The sequence below is a fragment of the Triticum dicoccoides genome, chromosome 2A (genome assembly GCF_002162155.2).
Source record: "Triticum dicoccoides isolate Atlit2015 ecotype Zavitan chromosome 2A, WEW_v2.0, whole genome shotgun sequence".
In the NCBI taxonomy this organism is placed as follows: domain Eukaryota; kingdom Viridiplantae; phylum Streptophyta; class Magnoliopsida; order Poales; family Poaceae; genus Triticum; species Triticum dicoccoides.
The window spans coordinates 220,315,997-220,330,518 of record NC_041382.1 but is presented as its reverse complement, the minus strand read 5'-3'; positions in this window follow the sequence as shown (position 1 = coordinate 220,330,518).

Here is a 14,522-nt window from a genome sequence, read left to right as displayed (position 1 = left end):
TATCACAAAACATATTCTTAACACGATCCACATGTATGCAAAGTTGACACTCTTCCAAAATAGTGGGATTAACATTAACTAAAGTCATGACCTCTCCAAACCCACTTTTATCAAAAAATTCATAAGATTGAACATTATCCCAATATGTGGGATCTGAAGTTGACACTCTTCCAAACCCACTTTCAGTATTATTGCAAACATTATTATCAATCTCATATTCGTCATGGGGCTTAAATAAATTTTCAAGATTGTAAGAAGAATCACCCCAATCATGATCATTGCAACAAGTAGTGGACATAGCAAAACTAGCATCCCCAAGCTTAGGGTTTTGCATATCATTAACACAATTGACATTAATAGAATTTATAATAATATCATTGCCATCATGCTTTTTATTCAATGAGCTATCGAGTATGGGTGCAAAAGCAATAATCTCATGTTTAACATAAGGAACTATAGCAAATTCATCTCCATAAATATTGGCATCATGGCCACAAGAATAGCAAGCATCATGTTCATCAAGGGATATTTCAATCAAATCATCGGAATCATAATTATCTATAGATTCATGCATATCATTATTTCCTTCCAACACAATGGTCATTCTTTTAGTAAATTCTTTGACATAGACATTATGAGCATAGTTTTCATAGCAATATTTAAGTATGTCAAAATTTTCAGATTCGTAGAGAGTAATATCATACTTTTCAATCAAAGAAGCAACTTCATAAGCACCCTTAAAAGCAACAAATTCTTCAATTTGTTCGATATCATAGTAACTATAAACACCCTTTGCATAAGAAGATAAGATTTCATTATCATTAATCTCACATAGGTAGGGTAGGTGTTTTTTAGGGTTCTTAGAGCAACAAGTAAAATCATAAATTTCACAAAGATTCCAAGCATAACATAGCAATCTGTTTATTTGATCCCATAAGAGTCTCCCTTTTTCAGACAAACGGTGACGCATAAAATGAGCATGCTCATCTAAAGATTTCCCATCAACTAGGCTAGTTGGGGTTTCAGCACGAGCGCATAAGGATCGAAGATGATCAAAGTAGAACACTTTAAGTGGATCCATATCAATAGATTTTTAGCAAGCAAAGATGCAAGCAAATAGAAGGCACATGGAAACACAAACAAAGATACATATAGGAAGAAGGCGAAGAAACGACAAAGGTTTTCGAAAATTGTTTTAGAAGTGGGGGAGAGGAAAACAAGAGGCAAATGACAAATAATGTAATGCGAGGGATAAGAGTTTGTGATGGGTACTTGGTGTGTCTTTACTTGGCTTAGATATCCCCGGCAACAGCACCAGAAATCCTTCTTGCTACCTCTGAAGCATGCGTTGGTTTTCCCTTGAAGAGGAAAGGGTGATGCAGCAAAGTAGCGTAAGTATTTCCCTCAGTTTTTGAGAACCAAAGTATCAATCCAGTAGGAGATTACACGCAAGTCCCTCATACCTGCACAAACAATCAAGAACCTTGCAACCAACGCGATAAAGGGGTTGTCAGTCCCTTAACGGCCACTTGCAAAAGTGACATCTGGTAAAGATAATAAGATTAATATTTTTGGTATTTTTGTTGTATAGATTGAAAAGTAAAGATTGCAAATTAAATGGCGACAGAAATAGCTAGTTGACGGGAAATAATATAATGGGGAATATACCCGGGGGCCATAGGTTTCACTAGTGGCCTCTCTCAAGATAGCATATTCTACTATGGGTGAACAAATTACTGTCGAGCAATTGATAGAGAAGTTCATAGTTATGAGAATATCTAGGCATGATCATGTATATAGGCATCACGTCTGTGACAAGTAGACTGAAACGATTCTGCATCTACTACTATTACTCCACACATCGACCGCTATCCAGCATGCATCTAGAGTATTAAGTTCACAAGAACAGAGTAACGCATTAGGCAAGATGACATGATGTAGAGGGATAAACTCAAGCAATATGATATAAACCCCATATTTTTATCCTCGATTGCAACAATACAATACATGCCTTGCTGCCCCTGCTGTCACTAGGAAAGGACACCGCAAGATTGAACCCAAAGCTAAGCACTTCTCCCATTGCAAGAAAGATCAATCTAGTAGGCCAAACCAAACTGATAATTCGAAGAGACTTGCAAAGATATTTAAATCATGCATATAAAAATTCAGAGAAGAACCAAATATTGTTCCTAGATAATCTTGATCATGAACCCACAATTCATTGGATCTCGACAAACACACCGCAAAAAGAATTACATCGAATAGATCTCCAAGAGAATCGAGGAGAACTTTGTATTGAGATCCAAAGAGAGATAAGAAGCCATCTAGCTAATAACTCTGGACCCGAAGGTCTGTGGTAAACTACTCACACATCATCAGAGAGGCTATGGTGTTGATGTAGAAGCCCTCCGTGATCGATGCCCCCTCCGACGGAGCACCGGAAAAGGCCCCAAGATGGGATCTCACGGATACAGAAGGTTGCGACGGTGGAAATAGGGTTTCATGGTGCTCCTGGATGTTTTCAGGGTATATGAGTATATATAGGCAAAAGAAGTAGGTCGGTGGAGCTGCGAGGGGCCCACGAGGGTGGGGGCATGCCCACCCCCCTAGGCACGCCCTCTTGCCTCGTGGCTACCTCGCTGCTTCCTTGACGTCCACTCCAAGTCTCCTGGATTGCGTTTGTTCCAAAAACGATCCTCGCGAAGGTTTCTTTCTGTTTGGATTCCGTTTGATATTCCTTTTCTGTGAAACACTGAAATAGGCAAAAAACAGCAATTTGCATTGGGCCTTCGGTTAATACTTTAGTCCCAAAAAAAATATAAAAATGCATAATAAAGCCCATTAAACATCCATAACAGATAATTTAATAGCACGGAACAATAAAAAATTATAGATACGTTGGAGACGTATCAAGGCCAAAAAGCTTGTGTACATTACCGAAATTAGGCTTGACAACTGGATCCCAAGATGGAGGCAACTCGTCCACCCCAGCAAGAAACTACCTTGCCTCGCCACGCAACCCTACCTACTATCGACATATCATGAATTAGGAAACATACATTTACATTACTGTAAATGCAAACACATTTGACAAAGATCATGACAACCACTTAGTTTCTACTAAATCAGGGCAGAAATCTGTAAACACAGTAGCAGAAATATATCATTGATTTGAAATTCCAGTTTGCCAAAAGCAGCACAAATTCAATTACCATGAATGAGCCAAAGAAGCATTGGCAACCAATCATCACAATGGGAACGCTCAGCGACAACAGGCAATTAAAAGGAACCATTTAACAATGAGCCAGTTCTCCACCTGATGCAAAGATCATTGCACAAATGCGCTAGGTACTATCTTTGAAGCAACCTACAACTGAAGCATGTGCCAAATAGCAAGAGCAACAGTGTACAACACCTCGGTTGAGCTCCCTGCAATGCAGCTGAATTTCAAGAATGGCCAATGAATGGAACAACCAAACTGGTTTCTTCATCCAAATTGCCACATGATTCTCGAAGTCTACAACGGCAAAATCATATGGTGACAACACAACATCAACTACCTTCACATGAAAGAGCTCACTCAAAACTGAAGGAAATATTCCCTAGAGGCAATAATAAAGTTGTTATTTATATTTCCTTATATCATGATAAATGTTTATTATTCATGCTAGAACTGTATTAACCGGAAACTTAGTACATGTGTGAATACATAGGCAAACAAAGTGTCCCTAGTATGCCTCTACTTGACTACATCGTTAATCAAAGATGGTTAAGTTTCCTAGCCATGGACATGTGTTGTCATTTGATGAATGGGATCACATCATTAGAGAATGATGTGCTAGACACCCATCTTTTAGCTTAGCACTATGATCGTTTAGTTTATTGCTATTGCTTTCTTCATGACTTATACATGTTCCTATGACTATGAGATTATGCAACTCCCGAATACCGGAGGAACACTTAGTGTGCTATCAAACGTCACAACGTAACTAGGTGATTATAAAGATGCTCTATAGGTGTCTCCGATGGTGTTTGTTGAGTTGGCATAGATCGAGATTAGGATTTATCACTCGATTGTCGAAGAGGTATCTCTGGGCCCTCTCGGTAATGCACATCAATATAAGCCTTGCAAGCAATGTGACTAATGAGTTAGTTACATGATGATGCATTACGGAACAAGTAAAGAGACTTGCCGGTGACGAGATTGAACTAGGTATGATGATATCGACGATCGAATCTCAGGCAAGTAACATACCGATGACAAAGGGAACAATGTATGTTGTTATGCGGTTTGATCGATAAAGATCTTCGTAGAATATGTAGGAACCAATATGAGCATCTAGGTTCCGCTATTGGTTATTGACCGGAGAGGAGTCTCGGCCATGTCTACATAGTTCTCGAACCCGTAGGGTCCGCATGTTTAACGTTCAATGACGATATGTATTATGAGTTATGTGATTTGATGTACCGAAGGTTGTTCGGAGTCCCGGATGTGATCACGGATATGATGAGGAGTCTCGAAATGGTCGAGACATAAATATTGATATATTGGAAGGATATGTTTGGACACCGGAAAGGTTTCAGATAGGTTCGAGCATTTTCTGGAGTACCAGTGGGTTACCGAAACCCCCCGGAGGGTTAACGGGCCTTCTTGGGCCTTAGTGGAAGAGAGGAGGAGATGGCTAGGTGGAGGCGCCCCCCCCCCCAAGCCCAATTCGAATTTGGGGGCGGCCCCGCTTTGCTTCTCTCCCTCTTCCTCTTTCCTTCCCCTCCTAGTTGGACTACGAAAGGGGGGAACCTACTCCTAGTAGGAGTAGGATTCCCCCTTGGGGCGTGCCCCATGAGGCCGGCTGGCCCCCTCCTCCCATCCTTTATATATGGGGGAGGGGGCACCGCATAGACACACAAGTTGATTTCTTAGCCGTGTGAAGTGCCCCCTCCATAGATTTCCACCTCGATCATATTGTCGTAGTGCTTAGGCAAAGCCCTGCATCGGTAACTTCATCATCATCGTCAACACACCGTCGTGCTGACAAAACTCTCCCTTGGCCTCAGCTGGATCTAGAGTTCAAGGGACGTCACCGAGCTGAACGTGTGTAGATTGCGGAGGTGTCATGTGTTTGGTACTTGATCGATTGGATCGCGAAGACGTTCGACTACATCAACAGCTTTACTTAACGCTTCTGCATTCGGTCTATGAGGGTACGTAAACACACTCTCCCCTCTCGTTGCTATGCATCTCCTAGATAGATTTTGCGTGATCGTATGAATTTTTTTGAAATACTGCGTTCCCCAACAGTGGTCTCAGAGCCAGGTCTATGCGTAGATGTTATATGCATGAGTAGAACACAAAGGAGTTGTGGGCATGGGTATATACATATTGCTTGTCGTCATTAGTTGTTCTCTTGATTCGGTGGTATTGTTGGATGAAGCGGCCTGGACCGGCATTACATGACCGCATTCATGAGACTGGTTCTACCGATGTGCTTTGCACACATGTGGCTGGCAGGTGTTTGTTTCTCTAACTTTAGTTGAATCGGATTCAATGAATAGGGTTCTTTCTGAAGATCAAAAAGCAATCACTATACCACATTGTGGTTTTTATGCCGTAGGTAAGAACGGTTCTTTCTAAGCCCGTAGCAGCCACGTAAAACTTGCAACAACAAAGTAGAGGACGTCTAACTTGTTTTTGCAGGATATGTTGTGATGTGATATGGTCAAGACGTGATTATATAAATTGTTGTATGAGATGATCATGTTTTGTAACACAGTTATCGGCAACTGGCAGGAGCCATATGGTTGTCGCTTTATTGTATGAATTGCAATCACCATGTAATTGCTTTACTTTGTCACTAAATGGTAGCGATAGTCATGGAAGCAATAGTTGGCGATACGACAACGATGCTACGATGGAGATCAAGGTGTCAAGTCGGTGATGATGGTGATCATGACGGTGCTTTGGAGATGGAGATCAAAGGCACAAGATGATGATGGCCATATCATATCACTTATATTGATTGCATGTGATGTTTATCCTTTTTGGATCTTATTTTGCTTAGTACGGTGGTAGCATTATAAGATGATCTCTCACTAAATTTCAAGGTATAAGTGTTCTCCCTGAGTATGCACCGTTGCTACAGTTTGTCGTGCCGAGACACCACGTGATGATTGGGTCTGATAAGCTCTACATTCACATACAACGGGTGCAAGCCATTTTTGCACAAACAGAATACTCGGGTTAAACTTGACGAGCCTAGCATATGTAGATATGGCCTTGGAACACTGAGACCGAAAGGTCGAGCGTGAATCATATAGTAGATATGATCAACATAGTGATGTTCACCATTGAAAACTACTCCATCTGACGTGATGATCAGACATGGTTTAGTTGATATGGATCACGTGATCATTTAGATGACTAGAGGGATATCTATCTAAGTGGGAGTTCTTAAGTAATATGGTTAATTGAACTTTAATTTATCATGAACTTAGTACCTGATAGTATTTTGCATGTCTATGTTATTGTAGATAAATGGCTCGTGTTGTTGTTCCATTGAATTTTAATGCGTTCCTAGAGAAAGCTAAGTTGAAAGTTGATGGTAGCAACTACACGGACTAGGTCCGTAACTTGAGGATTATCCTCATTGCTGCACAGAATAATTACGTCCTGGAAGCACCGCTAGGTGCAAAGCCCGCTGCAGGAGCAACACCAGATGTTATGAACGTCTGGCAGACAAAGCTGATGACTACTCGATAGTTTAGTGTGCCATGCTATACGGCTTAGAATCGGGACTTCAACGTCGTTTTGAACGTAATGGAGCATATGAGATGTTCCAGGAGTTGAAGTTAATATTTCAAGAAAATGCCCGAATTGAGAGATATGAAGTCTCCAATAAGTTCTATAGCTACAAGATGGAGGAGAATAGTTCTGTCAGTGAACATATACTCAGAATGTCTGGGTACCACAACCACTTGACTCAACTGGGAGTTAAGCTTCCTAATGATAGTGTCATTGACAGAGTTCTTCAATCACTGCCACCAAGCTACAAAAGCTTCATGATGAAATATAATATGCAAGGGATGGATAAGACATTTCCCAAGCTCTTCGCAATGCTAAAAGTTGCGCGGGTAGAAATCAAGAAGGAGCATCAAGTGTTGGTGGTCAACAAGACCACTAGTTTCAAGAAGAAGGGCAAAGGGAAGAAGGGGAACTTCAAAAAGAACGGCAAGCAAGTTTCTGCTCAAGTGAAGAAGCCCAAGTCTGGACCTAAGCCTAAGACTGAGTGCTTCTACTACAAAGGGACTGGTCACTGGAAGCGGAACTGCCCCAAGTATTTGGCGGATAAGAAGGATGGAAAAGTCAAAGGTATATTTGATATACATGTTATTGATGTGTACCTTACTAATGCTCGCATTAGCGCCTGGGTATTTGATACTGGTTCTGTTGCTAATATTTGCAACTCAAAACATGGGCTACGGATTAAGAGAAGATTGGCTAAGGACGAGGTGACGATGCTGATACATCCATTTTGCATCATGCTTTTATATCGATACTTATTGCACTACGGGATGTTATTACACATTATGTCACAATACTTAGGCCTTTTCTCTCTTATTTTACAAGGTTTACATGAAGAGGGAGAATGCCGCCCGCTGGAATTCTGGGCTAGAAAAGGAGCAAATATTAGAGACCTATTCTGCACAACTCCAAAAGTCCTGAAACTCCACGAAAGTCAGTTTTGGAATATATTAAAAATATTGGGCGAAGAAAGCACCAGAGGGAGGCCACCCACTGTCCACGAGGGTGGAGGGCGTGCCCTACCCCCCTAGGCGCGCCCCCTGCCTCGTGGGCCACCTGGAAGCCCCCCGATGCCCATCTTCTGGTATAAGGTGTCTTTTGCCCTGGAAAAAATCAGAACGAAGCTTTCGGGACGAAGTGTCGTTGTCTCGAGGTGGAACCTTGGCGGAACCAATCTAGGGCTCCGGCGGAGCTGTTCTGCCGGGGAAACATCCCTCCAAGAGGGGGGAAATCGTCACCAACATCGTCATCACCATCGATCCTCTCATTGGGAGGGAGTCAATCTCCATCAACATCTTCACCAGCACAATCTCCTCTCAAACCCTAGTTCATCTCTTGTATCCAATCTTTGTCTCAAAACCTCAGATTGGTAAATGTGGGTTGCTAGTAGTGTTGATTACTCCTTGTAGTCGATGCTAGTTGGTTTATTCGGTGGAAGATTATATGTTCAGATCCTTTATGCACATTAATACCCCTCTGATTATGAACATGAATATGATTTGTGAGTATTTACATTTGTTCCTGAGGACATGGGAGAAGTCTTGTTATAAGTAGTCATGTGAATTTGGTATTCGTTCGATATTTTGATGAGATGTATGTTGTCTTTCCTCTAGTGGTGTTATGTGAACGTCGACTACATGACATGTCATCATTGTTTGGGCCTAGGGGAAGGTATTGGGAAGTAATACGTAGATGATGGGTTGCTAGAGTGACAGAATCTTAAACTCTAGTTTATGTGTTGCTTCGTAAGGGGTTGATTTGGATCCATATGTTTCATGCTATTGTTAGGTTTACCTTAATTCTTCTTTCATAGTTGTGGATGCTTGCGAGGGGGGTTAATCGTAAGTGGGATGCTTGTCCAAGGAAGGGTAGTACCCAAGCACCGGTCCACCCACATATCAAATTATCAAAGTAACGAACGCGAATCATATGAGCATGATGAAAACTAGCTTGACGACAATTCACATGTGTCCTCGGGAGCGCTTTCCTTTATATAAGAGTTTGTCCAGGCTTGTCCTTTGCTACAAAAAGGATTGGGCCACCTTGCTGCACCTTGTTTACTTTTGTTACTTGTTACCCATTACGAATTACCTTATCACAAAACTATCTGTTACCGATAATTTCAGTGCTTGCAGAGAATACCTTACTAAAAACTTCTTGTCATTTCCTTCTGCTCCTCGTTGGGTTCGACACTCTTACTTATCGAAAGGACTACGATAGATTCCCTATACTTGTGGGTCATCAAGACTCTTTTCTGGCGCCGTTTCCGGGGAGTGAAGCGCCTTTGATAGGTGGAATTTGGTAAGGAAAAATTTATATAGTGTGCTGAAATTTACTGTCACTTGTTACTATGGAAAATATTCCTTTGAGGGGCTTGTTCGGGGTATCTTCACCCTGACCAATAGAGCAAAGAGTTGCTCCTCAACCTACTAAAAATGTTTACTTTAAAATTCCTTCGGGTATGATAGAGAAACTGCTAGCTAATCCTTTTACAGGAGATGGAACATTACATCCCCATATGCACCTAATCTATGGATGAAGTTTGTGGATTATTTAAGCTTGCAGGTATGCCCGAGGATGTTATTAAGAAGAAGGTCTTCCCTTTATCTTTGAAGGGAAAGGAATTTACATGGTTTAGGCTATGTGATGATATTGGATCATGGAACGACAACCGACTGAAATTGGAATTTCATCAAAAGTTTTATCCTATGCATCTGGTTCATCATGATCGTAAGTATATATATAATTTTTGGCCTCGTGAAGGAGAAAGTATCTCTCAAGCTTGGGGGAGGCTTAAGTCAATGTTATATTCATGCCCCAATCATGAGCTCTCAAGAGAAATTATTATTCAAGATTTTTATGCTCGGCTTTCTCTCAATAATCGCTCCACGCTCGATACTTCTTGTACTGGTTCTTTCATGATGAAGACTATTGAATTATATGGGATTTATTGGAAAGAATTAAACGCAACTCTAAAGATTGGGAACTCGATGAAGGTAAGGAGTCAGGTATAACACCTAAGTTTGATTGTGTTAAATATTTTATGGATATCGATGCTTTTCGTGAATTTAGCACTAAATATGGACTTGACTCTAAGATAGTAGCTTCTTTCTGTGAATCATTTGTTACTCATGTTGATCTCCCTAAGGAGAAGTGGTTTAAATATCATCCTCCCATTGAAGAAAAAGTAGTCGAACCTATTAAAGTTGAAGAAAAGACTATCACTTATAATGTTAATCCTATTGTTCCTGCCGCTTATGTTGGGAAACCACATTTCCCTGTTATAATAAAGGATCATGCTAAAGCTTCAACTGTGGTTCGTAAGAGTAATGCTAGAACACCTACACCCTCTGAGCAAATTAAAGTTGAACCTAGTATTACAATGGTTAAGGATCTCTTGGTCGATAATATTGATGGGCATGTTATTTACTTATGTGATGAAGCTGCTAGAATTGCTAGACCCAATACTAAAAATAAACATAGACCTGTTGTTGGCATGCCTGCTGTTTCTGTTAAAATAGGAGATCACTGTTATCATGGCTTATGTGATATGGGTGCTATTGTTAGTGCAATACCTTATACTTTATATAAAAAAAGTATTCATGATATTGCACGTGCTGAGATAGAAGATATTGATGTTACTATTAAGCTTGCAAATAGAGATACTATTTCACCAGTTGGGATTGTTAGAGATGTTGAAGTCTTGTGTGGGAAAATTAAATATCCTATTGATTTTCTTGTTCTTGCTTCCCGGCAAGATGACTTTTGTCCCATTATATTTGGTAGACCCTTCTTGAATATTGTTAATGCTAGGATAGACTACGAAAAGGATATTGTTACTATTGGTTTAGGGGATATGTCTCATGATTTTAATTTTGCTAAATTTTGTAGACATCCCCATGATAAAGAATTGCCTAGTAAAGATGAAATTATTGGTCTTGCTTCTATTGTCGTGCCTCCTAATGATCCTTTAGAACAATATTTTCTAGACCATGAAAATGATATGTTTATGAATGAAAGAAGGGAAATAGATGAATTATTCTTTAAACAGGGACCAATTTTGAAACAAAACTTGCCTGTTGAAATTCTAGAGGATCCTCCTCCACCCAAGGGCGTTCCCGTGTTTGAGCTTAAACCATTACCTGATACTCTTAAATATTCTTATATTGATGAAAAAGAAGATATATCTTGTTATTATTAGTGCTAACCTTTCAGAGCACGAAGAAGAGAAATTATTGAAAACTCTGAAGAAGCACCGTGCTGCTATTGGATATACTCTTGATGATCTTAGGGGCATTAGTCCCACTCTATGGCAGCACAAAATAAAATTGGATAAATACGCTAAACCGGTTGTTGATCACCAACGACGGTTGAATCCTAAGATGCAATAAGTGGTAAGAAATGAAATACTAAAGCTTTTGGAGGCAGGTATAATTTATCATGTTGCTGATAGTCAGTGGGTAAGTCATGTCCATTGTGTCCCTAAGAAGGGAGGTATTACTATTGTTCCTAATGATAGAGACGAATTGACCCCACAAAGAATTGTTACAAGTTATAGAATGGTAATTGATTTCTGCAAATTAAATAAAGCTACTAGAAAGTATCATTACCCTTTACCTTTTATTGATCAAATGCTAGAAAGATTATCCAAACATACACATTTTTGCTTTCTAGATGGTTATTCTGGTTTCTCTCAAATACATGTGTCGAAAGAGGATCAGGAAATGACCACTTTTACTTGCCCTTTCGGTACCTTTGCTTATAGACGTATGCCTTTTGGTTTATGTAATGCACCTGCTACCTTTCAAAGATGTATGACTGCTATATTCTCTGACTTCTATGAAAAGATTGTTGAGGTTTTCATGGATGATTTCTCCATGTATGGAACTTCTTTTGATGATTGTTTAAGCAACCTTGATCGAGTTTTGCAGAGATGTGAAGAAACTAATCTTGTCTTGAATTGGGAGAAGTGCCACTTTATGGTTAATGAAGTTATTGTCTTGGGGCATAAAATTTCTGAAAGAGGTATTGAAGTTGATAAAGCTAAAGTTGATGCTATTAAAAATATGTCGTGTCCTAAGGACATTAAAGGTATAAGAAGTTTCCTTGGTCATGCCAGTTTTTATAGGAGGTTCATTAAAGACTTCTCAAACAAATCTAGGCCTCTGACTAATCTCTTACAAAAATATGTTCCTTTTGTCTTTGATGGTGATTGTGTAGAAGCATTTGACATACTTAAGAAATCCTTGATTTCTGCACCTATTGTTCAGCCACCTGATTGGAATTTACCCTTTGAAATTATGTGTGATGCTAGTGATTATGCTGTAGGTGTTGTTCTAGGACAAAGAGTTGATAAGAAATTAAATGTTATCTAGTATGCTAGTAAAACTCTAGACAGTGCCCAGAGAAATTATGCTACTACTGAAAAAGAATTTTTAGCAGTTGTATTTGCTTGTGATAAGTTCAGACCTTATATTGTTGATTCTAAAGTAATTGTTCACACTGATCATGCTGCTATTAAATACCTTATGGAAAAGAAAAATGTTAAAACTAGACTTATTAGATGGGTTCTCTTGCTACAAGAATTTGATTTGCATATTATTGACAGGAAGGGAGCTGAGAACCCCGTTGCACACAACTTGTCTAGGTTAGAAAATGTTCTTGATGACCCACTCCCTATTAATGATAGTTTTCCTGATGAACAATTAGCTATCATAAATGATTCTCGTACTGCTCCATGGTATGCTGATTATGCAAATTACATTGTTGCTAAATTTATACCACCTAGTTTCACATACCAGCAAAAGAAAAAAATATATGATTTGAGACATTGCTTTTGGGATGACCCACACCTTTATAAAGAAGGAGTAGATGGTGCTATTAGACGTTGTGTACCTGAGCATGAATAGGAACAGATCCTACGCAAGTGTCACTCTGTGGCTTATGGAGGACACCACGCTGGAGATAGAACTGCACATAAGGTGTTGCAATTTGGTTTTTATTGGCCTACTCTTTTCAAAGATGCCCGTAAGTTTGTCTTGTCTTGTGATGAATGTCAAAGAATTGGTAATATTAGTAGACGTCAAGAAATTCCTATGAATTATTCACTTGTTATTGAACCATTTGATGTTTGGGGCTTTGATTATATGGGACCGTTTCCTTCCTCTAATGGGTATACACATATTTTAGTTGTTGTTGATTACGTTACTAAGTGGGTAGAAGCTATTCCAACTAGTAGTGATGATCATAACACCTCTATTAAGATGCTCAAAGAAGTTATTTTTCTGAGGTTTGGAGTCCCTAGATACTTAATGACTGATGGTGGTTCACATTTTATTCATGGTGCTTTTCGTAAAATGCTTGCTAAGTATGATGTTAATCGTAGAATTGCATCTCCATACCACCCACAGTCTAATGGTCAAGTAGAATCGAGTAATAGAGATATTAAATTAATTTTGCAAAAGAATGTTAATAGATCTAGAAAGAATTGGTCCAAGAAACTTGATGATGCATTATGGGCCTATAGAACTACATGTAAAAATCCTATGGGTATGTCTCCGTATAAAATGGTTTATGGAAAAGCATGTCACTTACCTCTCGAACTAGAACATAAGGCATATTGGGCCATTAAAGAGCTCAATTATGCTTTCAAACTTGCGAGTGAGAAGAGACTATTTGACATTAGCTCACTTGATGAGTGGAGAACCCGGGCCTATGAAAATGCCAAGTTGTTTAAAGAAAAAGTTAAAAGATGGCATGACAAAAGGATACAAAAGCGTGAGTTTAATGTAGGTGATTATGTTTTGTTATACAACTCTCGTTTAAGATTTTTTGCAGGAAAACTCCTCTCTAAATGGGAAGGTCCTTACGTTATCGAGGAGGTCTATCGTTCCGGTGCCATAAAAATCAACAACTTCGAAGGCACAAATCCGAAGGTGGTGAACGGTCAAAGAATCAAACATTATATCTTAGATAAACCCATAAATGTTGAAACCAATGTTATTGACACCGTAACCCCGGAGGAGTACATAAGGGACACTTTCCAGAAAGTTTCAGACTCCGAAAAGGAATAGGTATTGTGACTACCAGATAATTAAGCTATAGTAAACCCCTGCTAATGGTGCCATGTCATCACATTACTGTTGCTAATCCTTGCTTGATCCAAATCTTTGTTCAAACTCAAATTCAAATTAAGGTCCAAAACTCAAAGTTTTCAAACATGAAAGCTAAAATGTTCAAAGTGTGGCAAATAATCTCTAATTATTTGTCATGTTGAAAACTAACCTCATTTGACTTCCCAAAATGCCCCTAGTATTTTATTTTGTGGTCCAACAATTATTACATTGACCTTTTCAATTTCTAAAAATGCTTGAACAATTCCTTTGGCCCTGAAATTTTTTAGGCAACACCACAATGTTGTGCCTGAATTATTTGCTAAGTTTCACATTCAACAAAAAATCATTTGATGCCTTGTTTTCATCCCAAACAGTAGCTATCCTTTTAATAGGAAATAAAAGAAATAAAATTAGAGAAAAGGAACCCCCCCCCTTTTCCCCACCGGACCTCGACCCCGCCGGCCTAGTCGGTCACCCCCACAGCCCGGCCCACCTTCCCCCCTTATCCCCTCACCCCGAGCGAACCCTAACCGCTACCACCCCACTTCCCCTCCCCTCGATCCCCCTCGCTCCTCTCCCCAACCCGACCCAACCTGGATCGGGATCGG